The sequence below is a fragment of the Orcinus orca genome, chromosome 7 (assembly GCF_937001465.1).
Source record: "Orcinus orca chromosome 7, mOrcOrc1.1, whole genome shotgun sequence".
In the NCBI taxonomy this organism is placed as follows: Eukaryota; Metazoa; Chordata; class Mammalia; order Artiodactyla; family Delphinidae; genus Orcinus; species Orcinus orca.
Window position 1 is genome coordinate 40,180,356 of NC_064565.1, and position 17,302 is coordinate 40,197,657.

The window sequence follows — 17,302 nt, forward strand, 5'->3', positions numbered from 1 at the left end:
GAAGGAGTTGCTCCTGAGCACATCGATGAGAAGGATCGTCGAGCCGATGATGCGCACGCGCACAGGAGGCCCACGTAGAGCCGCCCTTCCATTGGATAGTCCCCCGCCGCGACGTGGGCGGAGATAAAGTGACGCGCGGATGACCTGGGAGCCTGGAGGCTTGAGCTCTGGAGCTGGGTTTAGGCAGCCGTTTAATTTCGTGTATTAACTCACTGAACTGAGGTATTTGAAAACCTCCTCTCTCCCTAAGACTTTCTTATTGCCTCCAAGAGGTAAAGTTTTCTGTTCATTGTGTGTGGTTTTTTTTTATTTTTCAAGAAATCACTGTTTTTGAGAATAGGGCACTTAACGTTTTTCTTTATGTACCAGGCCTTTAAAATAGGCGCAATAAATACATATCCCCTTATTTATAAAGAGTATATAGGGCTTCCCTGGTGGCGCAGTGGTTGCGAGCCTGCCTGCCGATGCAGGGAACACGGGTTCGTGCCCCGGTCCGGGAGGATCCCACATGCCGCGGAGCGGCTGGGCCCGTGAGCCATGGCCGCTGAGCCTGCGCGTCCGGAGCACAGGCTCCGCAACGGGAGAGGCCACAACAGTGGGAGGCCCGCGTAATGCAAAAAAAAAAATGTAAAGAGTATATAATTTTCATTTGTCAGTTACGTTTAAAGACAATTAACTGAAGTTCATACTGATATATTTAGTTGGGTCATGTTGGGCAAGTTAGTGTCTTTATTTTCGTTTCCTCCCTTCTAAAATGGGAATAAATGGATAAAGAAGATGTGGCACATGTATACAAAGGAATATTACTCAGCCATAAAAAGAAACGAAATAGAGTTGTTTGTAGTGAGGTGGATGGACCTAGAGTCTGTCATACAGAGTGAAGTAAGTCAGAAAGAGAAAAACAAATACCGTATGCTAACACATATATATGGAATCTAAAAAAAAAATGGTTCTGATGAACCTAGGAGCAGGACAGGAATAAAGACACAGACATAGAGAATGGACTTGAGGACACGGGGAGGAGGAAGGGGAAGCAGGGACGAAGTGAGAGAGTAGCATTGACATATATACACTACCAAATGTAAAATAGATAGCTAGTGGGAAGCAGCCGTATAGCACAGGGAGATCAGCTAGGTGCTTTGTGACCACCTAGAGGGGTGGGATAGGGACAGTGGGAGGGAGACGCAAGAGGGAGGGAATATGGGGATATATGTATACATATAGCTGATTCACTTTGTTATACAGCAGACACTAATACAGCATTGTAAAGCAATTATACTCCAATAAAGATGTTAAAAAATAATAAAACGGGAATAATAATAGTGGCCAACTCATAGTTTGTGAAGATTAAATCAGTTGATATGTAGCTAACACATATAGCACCACACGTGCGCACGCACAACTCATGGCTTGGGAGTCACAGAGGCTTCTGAGTGTTGAAGTTACTTACAATTTGTTATTTCTTCATGACTCATAATTTCTCCTTCAAAGCGGCTTACTTGTCTAGGTTATATAACAAGATTACTGTTTGAATGATGATCCTAAGCTTTTTGAGCCTGGGAGCCATATGTTATACATCTTTGCCAGGATAGAAAATCATCTGTCAGGTAGAGGTAGGAGATAAGAGGAGTCAGTGATAGGCAGAATGGCAGGAGGCTGTCAGGAGTAACTTCATAGCGGAGGTGATGCTTGATCAGTGTTTTGAAAGATGAGTAGTTGTTTGCCTGAATGCCAAGAAAAGGCATTACAGGGGTGAGGGCGTTTCAGTCAAAGGAAGCAGTTGGGACAGAGATACAGAATCCAAAACGCTATGGGCAGTTGGGGAGATCCCCAAATAGTCAAGGGATTCAGTTGGAAGTAGACAGGGGCCAAATCATAGTCAGCCTGCAGTGCAGTACTAAGGTGGATGTAACCCTGGAAGCAACGAGAAGCAACTGGGCAGATTTAAGCAGTCATGGCATTATCAGATTTGTGTCTTGGGAAGATTCTTGGGTTTCAGTATAGAGGATAGGTTGGAAGGATGTGGAATTGGAACCACTGGATCAAGTGGTTAGGGGACTATTGCTGTGTCCATGAGAAAGAACATGTGAGCCTGAATTAAGGGCAGGGGGGGAGTTGAGGAATTGATACTGCATAGCTATCCATTGGTTGCAGATGAGGAAAAGGACGAGTTGAAGATAACTCCTAAATTTTTGACTTAGAATACTTGGTGAATGGAGTTGCTTTTTCTGAGATTTGGAATCCAGTAATATTAATTTGTGGAATGTACGCTATGTGATGGCACCTGTATAGGGATTTTCCCATTATTTATTTTAATTCTCATAACAATCCAGAAACTGGATGTATTATTATCCTCATGTTAATATGAAGAAATTAAAGCACATAGCTTATGTATATTTATGAAGCTTCCAGGGCTGGATTTAAATCTATGTCTGTTAGGTTTAAGAATAGTGTTTTCTTTCCCATAGGTGTTGTCTCCTAGGAGTAAAACAGGTTTTAGGGGAAAGATAATGAATTTGATTTGGGATGTTTGAATTTTAAGATGCCTGAGGGGCATTTGAAAGCAGGCCTGTTGCTCAGGAAAGTGATTTATGCTGGAGACAGAGATTTGAGGTCATTGACATATGAGTAACAGTTAAAGCCATAGGAACCCCTTAACCTGGAACTCAACAGTGGGCTTTTAGGGAGGAAGGTCTGTGAGACTCCTGAAAATGTATGCAAATTGTTGTGTATCTGTAAGCAGATCCATTCTTCCCTCCCTAGGGAGAGTGCACATAGCTTCTTCAGATTCTTAAAGGAGTTCCTGACTCTGAAAAGATCAAGAACTACTAGTGTAGAGTATAAAAGAAAAAAGAGCAAAAGTCAGAAGAGTAGGAAATATTAATTAAAGAGGTAACAGAAGAAGAAAAAACTAGCAATGGAGACTGAGAAATTTCAGTCAGAGGGTAAAAGGAAATCAGGAGATAGTATTCTAGGCATGAAGAAGATAACTGCTCAGTTTTACTGGATGCTACAAAAAGGTGTTATTGAGGACCAAAACCAATCCATTGTATTTGATAACTAGGGCAATGGTGACTTTGCCAGAGGAGTTTCGGTGGAGTGGGGGTGGGAGGATGAAATTTTGATAACTGTGGATTCGAAGGATGAAACACAGCCTCTTAAGGGAAGAGATTTCACCTGTTTTTTCACTGTATTCCTGGGACTTCACTGTATTCCCGCCACAGCGAGGTGATCGATAGTATTTATTGAAGGTTGAACAGATGAAGAAGTGGTGACCATTAATAGCCAGGTACCATTAGTAACAGCTGCTTTTTCTTCTGTTTCCAGGCTCCATCCTTCAATAGCACTTATCCACCCAACAACTGGGCTGGGGGAGCAGTAGTGTCTCTATGGCATAAATGAAGAAACTGTGACTCAGAGAGGCTGAGTAAACTGCTTGATGCTGTACAACTACATACAGTGATGAATGTGAGATTCAGACTTGGATTTGTCTGGCTCCAAAATCTCTGTTCCTTCCATGACAATAAAACAAAGGAGAAGAAGAGCGAGAGGTGAGTATGTGCCTCTCAACTGTTATTAAATTTTCCCTTATCTATTCGCCTTCTTCCTTTCACTCTCTCTTGGGTTGTTCTTATTCTTCATAGACAAAGCAGTGCCTTCACAGAACTATAAAGATTGATCAAAGTACCAGATTATGAGATTATTCAGAGGCCAATATGTAATCTTTGGGGCTTTCATTCTCATCTCACTCTCACAGCTGCCTGCATTAATACTCTCTGATAAACACATGGTTTCCTTTTTATTCTGGAAAACATCGATTCTCAATAACAAAGGATGCATATTTAAGCAAACCGAGGAATATATAGTCATCACTGAATGCTCAACTTGGAAAGACTATTGTATTGCAGCTAGCTCTTTCTGTAAAGAGAGTAGGATTATAAAACCAAAAGAGACAAGAAGGAATATTTTCTGCTCAACCAAGCATATCTAAAGCATATTAGAAGTTTGGAGACAATATTCTGTGTTATTTTTTTAAAAAAGAGGTTGCATGGAACTATTACCTGGTTGTAAGAAAATAGCATGTCAAAAGGGATAATGTTATGAGTAAAAAGGGTATGGAGAAAAGAAAAGATGTGTGAACACTTGGTTTTTATTCTTTGACTTGGTCACAGAACTCAGCCATTGAGAACACATCTTTTTAAGTTGCCTGCATCAGTGCTGTGATAGCTCTTTAGTGTTTGATACATTAAGGCAGGTATATGTTTTGGCCATTTCTAAAAACTCAAGATTTTCCTGGAAACCCCTTGTATGTTCTAGCCATCCATTGCTAGGTAGCAATATGTGGATGTTACAGAGAAATGTTACAGAGTGAATGTTATTTGTCTCTAGGACATAATGGAGGAGGAGGAGCCTGTGATTTAATATTTTGGTTTTTAGTTTGAATGTGATTCATACAGTGTGTCACGGGACTGTAATTGTGATATTAGATATAGCAGTTGCCTATCTGCTCTTCTTTCTTTCTCCTTGTTGTTACGATGAAGACAATGATATTGCCTCCCTCATAGATATATGAAGGTAATCCATGTAAAGAATTTAACGCAGTGCGTGGCACTCGGCAAGTATGCAATAAATGTTAGCTGATATCGCCTTCCTCCTCATCAGCTGCATTATTGTCATCATCACTGAACTCCTCTGAACTCCATTCTCATAGGGAAGTGGTAATGTGGTAAGGAGCTTTGGTTCCCTTATATATGCACGAGGCTTATCAGAGGTGATAATACTGCCACGACCTTCCTATCTCTTTGGTACTGGGACATTGTTTGGTCTAGAAAGGAACAGGCATGGGTTTAGGTGGGACTCCCCTCAGGATGTTGGCCTGCTTTGTTTTGAGCTTCTTTACCTTGAGGTGATTATGCATGTATTTTATTTTATTTATTTATTTTTTAATTTTTTTTTAAGGGGTAAGGGTGTAGGGGACATTTCATTGCTTAGTCCAAGGGGCCCTTCTTTTTTTAAAAAATTTTTTTATTTATTTATATTTATTTTTGGCTGTGCTGGGTCTTCGTTTCTGTGCGAGGACTTTCTCTAGTTGTGGCAAGCGGGGGCCACTCTTCATCGCAGTGCACGGGCCTCTTACTATCGTGGCCTCTCTTGTTGCAGAGCACAGGCTCCAGATGCGCAGGCTCAGCAGCCACGGCTCATGGACCTAATTGCTCCGCGGCATGTGGGATCTTCCCAGACCAGGGCTTGTAACCCGTGTCTCCTGCATTGGCAGGCAGATTCTCAACCAGTGTGCCACCAGGGAAGCCCATGATTATGCCTGTATTTTAGAACTCAAAGCATGTAGACAGAGCAGAGAACAAGGATGAGGAGAAGATTTAAGCAAAAACTGATTAACCACTGAGTGAGAAGCATCTATAAGTCATATTTGGTAAACTTAGGATTCAGGCTGTGGTGATCTGGCTCCATAAAGAAGTGGAAATACTTAGACTTGAAAGGAGGGTATAAAGCTACCTGGGAGCATGTTAAAAATGCAAAATCTCTGGCTCCAATCCAAAACTACTGCCCCAGAATCTGTATTTTAAAAAAATCCATAGTGATTCATATGTACAATTAAATTCTCTTGAATGAGATTGACTAGGAAGTGGAAGAGAGATGGTAGCATTGGGCCTTGCATAATGCAAATCGCCCCATATATATAGAATCAGAATATGTAAGGGGTGCTTCCCTGGTGGTGCAGTGGTTGAGAATCTGCCTGCCAATGCAGGGGACACGGGTTCGAGGCCTGGTCTGGGAAGATCCCACATGCCACGGAGCAACTGGGCCCGTGAGCCACAACTACTGAGCCTGCATGTCTGGAGCCTGTGCTCCGCAACAAGAGAGGCCACGACACTGAGAGGCCTGCGCACCGCAATGAAGAGTGGCCCCTGCTCGCCGCAACTGGAGAAAGCGCTCGCACAGAAACGAAGACCCAACACAGCCAAAAAAAAAAAAAAAAAAAGAATATGTAACGGGCTAAGGAAGCTGCATTTTAAGAAACCTTTCAGGGAATTTTTATGAACACTAGAGTTCGAGGACCCCAAGTAAAAGATAAAAACTGTCCTGGGGAGGAGTGCAATATACACTATGAACAGTAGATGTCACTACTGTACAATTTGAAAATGACATCGTTAGCAGCCAAAAGAATTATTACAAGAACATTCTCTAAATTTGCAATGTAAAGATCTAGGGAAAATGAACTCTAATTTAAACAGAGTTGGATTTTCCTGTGATTTTATTAAAGATCTTTAGGACATACGAACAGCTTACAAAGAGTGATTGGAGATTTAGAAATTTGGGGTACATGTAAATAAACCTATTCTAAGGAATAATGTCTCAGTGTACTTGGGGAAATAAAGTGAATGTTTTGTGGTTTAAAAAACCAAACTGGATTCCACAGTCAAAGTATACAAGGCACTCAATGACTCTTAGAATATCTTTTCCTGGCCTTATATCACAATGTTAGTTTTATACTGGGTTTGCCAGATATTTAATTTTCATCTGCAGCTCAGGGATTGAAGCCTTGTGTGCTGTCCCTGTAAACATTGTCTTTATCTGTAGACACTGCAACATGCTGGGGGACTTGGATTCAAGTTCTGGCTTTTCTGTAAAGCTCCATGTGGATCACCACGACAATTTCTTAACGTCTGTGAGCCTTGAAACAGGCATAAAAAATGTCCACATAAGGGGTATCATGAGGAGGACCCAGATAATAAATGTGAAATAATTTTGAAGTGTTAAATAAATGCAAAGTATTATTTGAATGCTTATAGTGTTGGACCTTTGCTTTGATATTGGTCTTTGAAACCTCACCAAAGTACCCTTTCCATAAAAATGACTCTGGTTCTGCTAAGAGCCTGGTTATTTTCCCCAACTACATCTTTTGTTCCGCATGTAAGTTTGACTGATAAAATGTAGGATACTCAGTTACATTTGAGTTTCAGATAAACAATGCATAATTTTTTAGTGTAAGTATGGGTTAGATATTGCATGGCAATCTGGCAAATCTAACTCAAAGGCAAACTAAGGAAGCTGTTCCATGTTTCTATTTCTGTACCCAAAGGTCATCTAATTGATCAAATCTTCTATTCTACCTTGTATGGAAAAAGTCTGGCTCAAAAAATGTAGGTCTAAAAATGCTTTTGGAGAGTTATTGCTAACTGAAAGCTCACATCTTCAAAAATGTTTATACTTCCTGTCTGGAAATGGCTTGCTTGGGCTTATACACTAAAGACTGCTTGGAGGGAAATAGGGCCACTTAATTAATCCTTGGAATTATTTTTCATTTATGTTATAGTCTGTTATTCTTTTGATTTTTGATTATTCATTAACATGTCTTTCTCTCTCCCACTGTGTGGTTGTGGGACTAGAAGGAGGGAAAGCGTGAATCTCCAAAATGAAAGCCACTCAAATGTTGGTGTATAAAAAATTCTGATGCATTTCTGGCACAGCCCTCTCTTCCCAATTATATTTCATGCAGCAAATTATGCTATTAAAGTGTATAGACTATACATAGAGAGTCCACATCCTAATAACGGACAAGAGTAAGGAGAAGGAATGGTGGGAGTGAGGTATATGCTAAGTGTTGAGAAAAAGTTATCCTGGGGAACAATTTGCAATTTCAAAGTACTTGAGGATAATACACAAAATGGGGGTTAACAAAATAAAATAAATCCAGAATTACACTTTCATGGGTATGCCCTGAAGTAGAATGAGGAATAACCCTAGGAATCCTGATGTACTGAACTGCCAAGTCTAACAGGAAGCCCTTGGAGGGTAACTGCAGAAAAATGGCACCTTTTGGCTCAGCTAATGTTAACATTAGCCTATGGACACTAGGTGGCAATATATGGCAATGTGAGGATTTTCGAATTTGTGGTGGGATGCTGAATTAGCGGGGGAAGAGCTGTGAGATGAGCTTTGGTTTCCTGCTGTTAATACAGAGCCCTTCAATTTACGGTAGAATGTTCCTTCAGCTGTGATCTTATGAAACTTAAATAGGGCAGGGATCGGGTCGGATCCACCTCTAGTGTTTTCCTTCCTTTTATTTTCTTCCATTTTAAGACTGGTTACTTCACACTTCTGCAAAGTACTTAGTCTCATCGGGCATCCAAACTTGATACCTATGTCTAAATTTAGATACAGAGATGACAAAGCTGTTTAATTGGAGAGGTATTAACAGGAGAGGAGAGCGACATTGCACTGAGGTGATTTGAGCCACCAATGAGGGTTCCTGGGCTGTGTGTTCCTGTCACTAAGAACATTTGCTAATCTGCTGACAAATTGCAATGGGAATATCTCCTGGACATGCTGAAAGCCCAGTGGCCTGTCATTTGAGTAGAGTAGGCTCTTCACCAGCCCACGGGAGTATCAATGATTAGCTTACGCTTTGGCATAAGGTTCCCGTTTTCTTTACGGTTTGATGATGTTGGTGGCATCAGTGATGCATGTTTGTTAATTGCTTAAAGAAGCTTTTGTCTTTAAAAAAATCTATAAAAGCTTAGATCAGGTAAGCTTTTCTCTATTTTAATTTGTATTGATATTTCTGAGTTCCAAGGAAATTACATGCATATCAGATGATCATTGAAACCTTTTTATCCATTGTTTTGGGAATTTCCTCCTGTATTTATGCCCTTTCTCCTGCCTAAGTAAAACAGAAGGGTTTAGTTAGGATTTGGGGATGAAATTTACAAAGCCTATATTCTCAACGAAAATTTGGGATTTAAGTTAATTTTCATGTACCAATTTGTATCCCTCTTGCCCCCTTTACATGGTCAGTTTTGTCTTCAGCTATCTTCTAGCATTACCTATGGTTAGCTAAGCAAACTATACTTATTCCTACCTGAGTCTTTGTCATCCTGTTAATACCTGCTGGTATGCCCCTTCTCCCTCCTTTTCAGTATTCAGCTCCAAGGCGTCTCCTTTAAGGAGTTATTTCTGGGTAATTCATACTAATCTGCTTTCCTGAACTCATATAATATTACTAAGGTTAGCTCATGATTATAACCTAGGCTCAGTTGCTTTCTGATTGGTTTACACATGCACATGTGCATACACACACACACACACACACACACACACACACAGCTAACTAGATTACAAGCTTTTTGAAGGTGAGGACTGCACCCCAGTGCCATCTAGCAGTATGGTATGTATTGAATATACATACCCAATAGATATCCATCTTTTATCTGTCTCTGTGATCCCAAAGCCTGAAACATAGTAGGTGTTCAATAAATGTTTGTTGAAAGAGCTGAAAAATTGATTTAAACTACTCTGCTGAAGTACTAGATCTCTGATAATATTAGTTTGTGACATCTGTTGTGAAAAACTTAGTAATCATCAGTGTAGACCTTACAAGAGCTAGTTCAAGCCTTATCTCCTCCATGAGAAATTTCCAAGGCCAGCACAATCCTGATTTCTCCTCCTTATTCTAAAGTACTAAATTATCTTATCTCCCTTCATCATATCTATGTTGGGCAAGTGCCTAAGGTTCATATCTGTAGTGTAGGGTTAATACTGGTGTCTACCTGTTACGGTTGTGATGATTAAATGATTTAATATATATAGAGTACTTAGAACTTTTCCTGGTATATAATAAGTGATTGATTGGTATTGTTTATTATTGTTACTGATATAAGATTGTTCTTTGTTTTATGTACTTAGAACTTGTCCTACCAATTAGATTATAAACTTTCAGGGGCAGGCATCTTCATTTTAATATCTTAGAGAATATAATTATGTCCCTTTTTCATTCCAAGTATTGGTATTTAGTGTCTTTTTTCTTTTCCTCGTTAGTCTGACTAGAGGTTTATCAATTTCGTTGACTTTTCTCCTAGTAATAGTTTTTGGTTTCATTGTTTTTGTACAGGTTTTCTGTTTTCAATACCACTGATTTCTGCTCTTTATTATTTTCTTTCCCCTGCTTACTTTGGGTTTAGTTTTTCATTCTTTTTCTAGTTTCTTATGGTAGAAGCTTAGATAATTGATTTGAGAACTTTCTTGTTTTCTAATATAAGCATTTGCTATAATTTCCCCTCTAAACCCTGCTTCAGCTGCATTCCTTAAACTTTGATATGTTTTTATTTTTATTCAGTTAAAATTTTTTCTATTTTTCCTTATTTCTTCTTTATTCATGAGTTATTTAGAAGTGTGTTGTTTAATTTTCAAATACTTGGGGATTTCCCATACTATATCTCCTGATGATTTCTAGTTTAACTCTTTGGTAGACATAGAACATACTTTAACTGTTTTCAGTTCTCCTAAATTTATTGAGACATTTTATGGTCCTGAATATGATCTGATTTGGTGAATATGCAGCAGTGTGTGCTTGGAAAGTTTGTGCATTCTGCTGTTGTTGACTATAGTGTTTTATAAATGTTATTTAGGTCAAGTTAGTTGATAGCCTTGTTCAAATTTTCTGTGTCCTTCAGACTTTCTGAATCCTTATTCTATTAATTTCTGAAAGAGAGGTGTCAGTCTCCAAGTATAACTAAGATTTGCTTGTCTCCTTTCAGATTTACATTTTGTAGTTTAAAATTGTTAGTAGGTATGTAAACATTTAGGACTGGTATGTCTTCTTGATGAGTTAACCTCTCTATCGTTATGGAATGTCCTTCTTTATTCATGGTAATATTTCTTGTTCTGAACTATTTTTTTGTCTCGTATTAATATTGCCACTCAAATTTTCTTTTGATTTGTGTTAGCATGTTATATATTTTTCCATTCTTCTACTTTTAAGCTACCTATGCCTTTATATTTAATGAGGCTTGCAGTCATTTTTGGAGGGGTTCGATATGGCAATCTCTGCTTTTTAATTGGAATGTTTAAACTATTTATATTTAATGTCATTATTCATATGGTTGGATTTAAATCTACCTTCTTGCTGTTTGCTTTCTATTTTTCCCACCTGTTCTTTGTTCCTTTTTCCTGTTGCCCTTCCTTTTATTGAGATTAATTGACTATTTTTTATGGTTACATTTTATTTACATTGTTGGATTGTACCTCCTTCTTTTGTTTTTTATTAGTTTCTCTTGGGTTGACAATATGTACATTCAACTTATCACAGTCTGCCTTCAAATGATATTGTACCTTTTCACATGTAATATAAAAACCTTACAACAGTATACTTCCATCTCTTTATCCTTTGTGCTAGCATTGTCATATATTTTACATCCACAAATGCTGTAAATCCCAAACTATAATGTTATCAATTGTTCTTTAAACAGTCAATTATATTGTGAAGATAGTATAAAAGTGAGAAATTTATCTTTTACATTCCTCCACATATTTATCATTTCTGGCTTTTTTCTATCTTTTGTGAAGATTTCACTTTTTATCTTGTGTTATTTTAGGGCTGCCTAGGAAACTTCCTCTAATATTTTTGGAGTGCTGCTCTACTGGTGATGAAGTCTCTTAGTTTTGTTCATCCAGAAATGTGTATTTAGTCATTGTTTTTGAAAGGTATTTTCCCTTGGGAAAGAGCTGTAGGTATACAGTATTTTGTTTTTTCTTCTAATACATTTGGCTTCCATAGTTTCTGATGAAGAGTCTGCTGTTATTCTTTTTTTTATTGCCCTGTAGGTGATGTGTCAGTGTATCTTGTTTTTACTGGATAAATTTAAGATTTTCTTTTTATCATTAGTTTTCAGCAATTTGATTACATTGTGTCTTGACATACAATACCCTTCTGAGGATTCTACTTGATGCTCTGTGTATATGTGTGTGTGTGTGTGTGTGTGTGTGTGTGTGTGTGTGTGTGTGTATTCCAGTTTGGCTTGAGGGGAGACAAACTATTTCTAGTCCTCTGTGACTCACAGTGGTTTTTCTGACTCCTCCTTTCTTGTGGTTCTTTCTCTAGCCTTGGACCATTTCCTCTCATGCATGCACTGATAAGTAGCCAAAGTCTCAAGTGGATCCCACGGCAGATCTCTGGAGTTCTTTCTTTGTGCAGCTACTTTCTCTGTAGTGCTATGTTCCACAAATTCTAACTTTCTTGGTTTACCTGCATTCTGATCTCTGCTTCTTCAATGCAGGAAGACTGCTTGACTCTGTGTTGTTGCCTTAAAACTGCCCCCAGGAAGTGATCTGGTGAATGTTGAGGTTCCACTGTGTGTTTTCTAGCTCTCAGGTCTCTTCTCTTATGTCTGTAAGCCATTGTTTCCTATATTTTGTCTGATTTTCTAGTTGTTTTTAACACAGGGGGTGATTGTGGTGCTAAATCCATCCTTTTTTTACTCCATTTTGGCTTGAAGACAAAGTGTCTGTGGATATACTGATGGAGCTGGAAGGTGAGTCTTACTTCTTGACACACTGCTATTAAAGACCAAATGAACACCCCAGAATTTATGATAGAAGAGAATAGCCAGCAAATTACTGATCAGACCAGAGCATGTATGAGTAGTCTAGTAATTCTCAAGCAATGATAAATAAAAGAATCACAAAGATCCTCTGAATTAGATTGTTCTTTAAACTGTACATCAACTGTGGTGGAACAATGGCATGAAATGTGGAGTCCTTTTCTTCTATGATCTCTGCAAAGTCTTAGACTTTGAAAATGTATTGCTTCCCTTATTTTAGATGGAATGCCTATAGTTCAAGCAGGTCATTACCTTTCTATCTGGCAGAGAGTTGGCAGGAAGGGCCACCAAGTAGATCTAATATACCAACTGCCTTAATAATGTGTGCATAGGTATAGGTAAATGAAAAGCAACTTTAGTTTTCTGACTTCACATTAGACAATTATATGTTTAACTTCCTGATAGATAAACAATTTATTGCCTTTCAATTCCTCTTGCTTAAAAACAACTCCTCCTGGAATTTTGCTTTTGTATGTTGTTTTAGCCTTGGCATAAATCCCCAGTGATTCAGTGTAAAACTTTGTATCTAAATCTCCCTGAAAGAGAGTACAGCATTTTTATGAGCATAGTAGTACCATTCAAAATCATGTAAATGTACACATGCGTGAATATGTATATATAGCTTTAAAACTCTATAAAGGATTATACTTTTAACATTTTTTTGATTTGTCTTTTAAAATGTCATGAATTTTCAAATAAAACTGCTCTCTATTATTGTTCAGTTAGAGATATTTTTCTAGGGAATAATATGTAAATTCTTTGCTTCTTCAGAAGTTGTTATGGTTTCCCAATGTTATATGGAATAATATATTGGGAGAATTTTTCTGTTTTGTGGCAGCTTTTACTATCTTTAAAAAATGGTTCAAATCCCAAGTCACAATATCTTAGTGTCAAATAATATTAAAAATGTTCTGCAAAAGAAAAATAATAGAAGAATTTTCTCATATTGGCCAATTGCAGATTTTAACCATGATTCTTTTTTTTTTTTTAACATCTTTATTGGGGTATAATTGCTTTACAATGGTGTGTTTGTTTCTGCTTTATAACAAAGTGAATCAGTTATACATATACATATGTTCCCATATCTCTTCCCTCTTGCGTCTCCCTCCCTCCCACCCTCCCTATCCCACCCCTCCAGGCGGTCACAAAGCACCGAGCCGATATCCTTGTGCCATGCGGCTGCTTCCCACTAGCTATCTACCTTAAGTTTGGTAGTGTGTACATGTCCATGACTCTTTCTCGCCCTGTCACAGCTAACCCTTCCCCCTCCCCATATCCTTAAGTCCGTTCTCCAGTAGGTCTGTGTCTTTATTCCTGTCTTACCCCTAGGTTCTTCATGACATTTTTTTTTCTTCTTAAATTCCATATATATGTGTTAGCATACGGTATTTATCTTTTTCTTTCTGACTTACTTCACTCTGTATGGCAGACTCTAGGTCTATCCACCTCATTACAAATAGCTCAATTTCGTTTCTTTTTATGGCTGAGTAATATTCCATTGTATATATGTGCCACATCTTCTTTATCCATTCATCCGATGATGGGCACTTAGGTTGTTTCCATCTCCGGGCTATTGTAAATAGAGCTGCAACGAACATTTTGGTACATGACTCTTTTTGAATTTTGTTAACCATGATTCTTAATAAATTTCTCTTTGACATGAATTTCTAAATACCAATCTGACTTTCTAAATCAAAGGAGTTGTTAAAACCAAATGATCCAATTACAGGTTTATTTAAAAAATGAATAAATAAAGAAAGCTTTCTAGCTTTCTAGCTGCTTAAAATGCTATTGCTCTTTTTACAGAATGTCAAAAAAGTAATCAGTCTTCCTTTGATTAGGCTTATACCTTATCTTTCTCTCAAACTTTTCTTTTTAACATCTTTATTGGAATATAATTGCTTTACAATGTTATGTTAGTTTCTGCTGTATAACAAAGTGAATCAGCTATGTGTATACATATATCCCCATATCCCCTCTCTCTTGTGCCTCCCACCCATGCTCCCTATCCCACCCCTCTAGGTGGTCACAAAGCACCGAGCTGATCTCCCTGTGCTATGCAGCTGCTTCCCACCAGCTATTTTACATTTGGTAGTGTATATATGTCAGTGCTACTCTCTCACTTTGTCCCAGCTTCCCCTTCCCCTTCCCTGTGTCCTCAAGTTCACTCTCTATGTCTGCGTCTTTATTCCTGTCCTGTCCCTAGGTCCTTCAGAACCATTTTCTTTTGTTTTTTAGATTCCAAATATATGTGTTAGCATACGGTATCTGTTTCTCTCTTTCTGACTTACTTCTTCACTCTGTATGACAGACTCTAGGTCCATCTACCTCACTACAAATAACTCAATTTTGTTTCTTTTTATGGCTGAGTAATATTCCATTGTATATGTGTGCCACATCTTCTTTATCCATTCATCTGTCGATGGACACGTAGGTTGTTTCCATGTCCTGGCTATTGTAAACAGTGCTGCAGTGAACATTGTGGTACATGTCTCTTTTTGAATTATGGTTTTCTCAGGGTATGTGCCCAGTAGTGGGATTGCTGGGTCATATGGTAGTTCTATTTTTAGTTTTTTAAGGAACCTCCATACAGTTCTCCATAGTGGCTATATCAACTTACATTCCCACCAACATTGCAAGAGCGTTTCGTTTTCTCCACACCCTCTCTGGCATTTATTGTTTGTAGATTATTTGATGATGGCCATTCGGACCGATGTGAGGGGATACCTCATTGTAGTTTTGATTTGCATTTCTCTAATGATTAGTGATGTTGAGCATGCTTTCATGTGTTTGTTGGCAATCTGTATGTCTTCTTTGGAGAAATGTCTATTTAGTTCTTCTGCCCATTTTTGGATTGGGTTGTTGTTTTTGTTTTTGATATTGAGCTGCATGAGCTGCTTGTATATTTTGGAGATTAATCCTTTGTCAGTTGCTTCATTTGCAAATATTTTCTGCCATTCTGAGGGCTGTCTTTTTGTCTTGTTTAGGTTTCCTTTGCTGTGCAAAAGCTTTTAAGTTTCATTAGGTCCCATTTGTTAATTTTTATTTCCATTTCTCTAGGTGGTGGGTCAAAAAGGATCTTGCTGTGATTTATGTCATAGAGTATTCTGCCTATGTTTTCCTCTAAGAGTTTTATAGTGTCTGCCCTTACATTTAGGTCTTTAATCCATTTTGAGTTTATTTTTGTGTATGGTGTTAGGAAGTGTTCTAATTTCATTCTTTTACATGTAGCTGTCCAGTTTTCCCAGCACCATTTATTGAAGAGGCTGTCTTTTCTCCATAGTATATTCTTGCCTCCTTTATCAAAGATAAGGTGACCATATGTGTGCTGGTTTATCTCTGGGCTTTCTATCCTGTTCCATTGATCTATATTTCTTTTTGCCAGCCTCATACTGTCTTGATTACTGTAGCTTTGTAGTATAGTCTGAAGTCAGGGAGCCTGATTCCTCCAGCTCCATTTTTCTTTCTCAAGATCGCTTTGGATATTTGGGGTCTTCTGTGTTTCCATGCAAATTGTGAAATTTTTTGTTCTAGTTCTGTGAAAAATGCCATTGGTAGTTTGATAGGGCTTGCATTGAATCTGTAGATTGCTTTGGGTAGTATAGTCATTTTCACAATGTTGGTTTTTCTAATCCAAGAACATGATATATCTCTCCATCTGTTTGTATAATCTTTAATTTTTTTTGTCAGGGTCTTATAGTTTTTGGCATATAGGTCCTTTGTCTCCCTAAGTAGGTTTATTCTTAGGTATTTTATTCTTCTTGTTGCAGTGGTAAATGGGAGTGTTTCCTTTATTTCTCTTTCATATTTTTCGTCATTAGTGTATAGGAATGCAAGAGATTTCTGTGCATTAATTTTGTATCCTGCTACTTTACCAAATTCATTGATTAGCCATAGACGTTTTCTGGTAGCATCTTTAGGATTTTCTGTATATAGTATCATGTTATCTGCAAACAGTTACAATTTTACTTCTTTTCTGATTTGGATTCCTTTTATTTCTTTTTCTTCTCTTGTTGCCGTGGCTAAAACTTCCAAAACTATGTTGAATAATAGTGCTGCGAGTGGGCAACCTTGTCTTGTTCCTGATCTTAGGGGAAATGGTTTCAGTTTTTGACCACTGAGAATAATGCTGGCTGTGGCTTTGTCATATATGGCCTTTATTATGTTGAGGTAGTTCCCTCTATGCCTGCTTTCTGGAGGGTTTTTATCATAAATGGGTGTTGAATTTTCTTGAAAGCTTTTTCTGCATCTACTGAGATTATCATATGGTTTTATCCTTCAGTTTGTTAATATGGTGTATCACATTGATTGATTTGAGTATATTGAAGATCTTTGCATTTGTGGGATAAACCCCACTTAATCATGGTGTATGATCCTTTTAATGTACTGTTGGATTCTGTTTGCTAGTATTTTGTTCAGGATTTTTGCATCTATGTTCATCAGTGATATTCGCCTGTAGTTTTTTTTCTTTTTGACATCTTTGTGTGGTTTTGGTATCAGGGTGATGGTGACCTCGTCGAATGAGTTTGGGAATGTTCCTCCCTCTGCTATATTTTTTAAGAGTTTTAGAAGGATAGGTGTTAGCTCTTCTCTAAATGTTTGATAGAATTCGCCTCTGAAGCCATCTGGTCCTGGGCTTTTGTTTGTTGGAAGATTTTTAATGACAGTCTCAATTTCAGTGCTTGTGATTGGACTCTTTATATTTTCTATTTCTTCCTGGTTCTGTTCAGAAGGTTGTGCTTTTCTAAGAATGTGTCCATTTCTTCCAGGTTGTCCATTTTATTGGCATAGAGCTGCTTCTAGTAATATCTCATGATCCTTTGTATTTCTGCAGTATCAGTTGTTGCTTCTCCTTTTTCATTTCTAATTCTGTTGATTTGAGTCTTCTCTCTTTTTTTCTTGAT

General features: G+C 38.0%; 1 long non-coding RNA gene across 2 annotated transcripts in view; it reads left to right on the plus strand.

Annotated features, from left to right (window-relative positions):
* The first annotated feature begins 14 nt into the window (after window positions 1–14).
* LOC125965033 (uncharacterized) overlaps window positions 15–17,302 on the plus strand; it is an 83,670-nt gene continuing 66,382 nt past the window's right edge. The window contains exons 1-2 of one of the 2 annotated variants that reach the window (XR_007478496.1): window positions 15–272; window positions 3,328–3,551. This is a non-coding gene — a long non-coding RNA (uncharacterized LOC125965033). The remainder of the gene's footprint in view (window positions 273–3,327; window positions 3,552–17,302) is intronic. The other variant, XR_007478497.1, reaches the window with a different exon arrangement.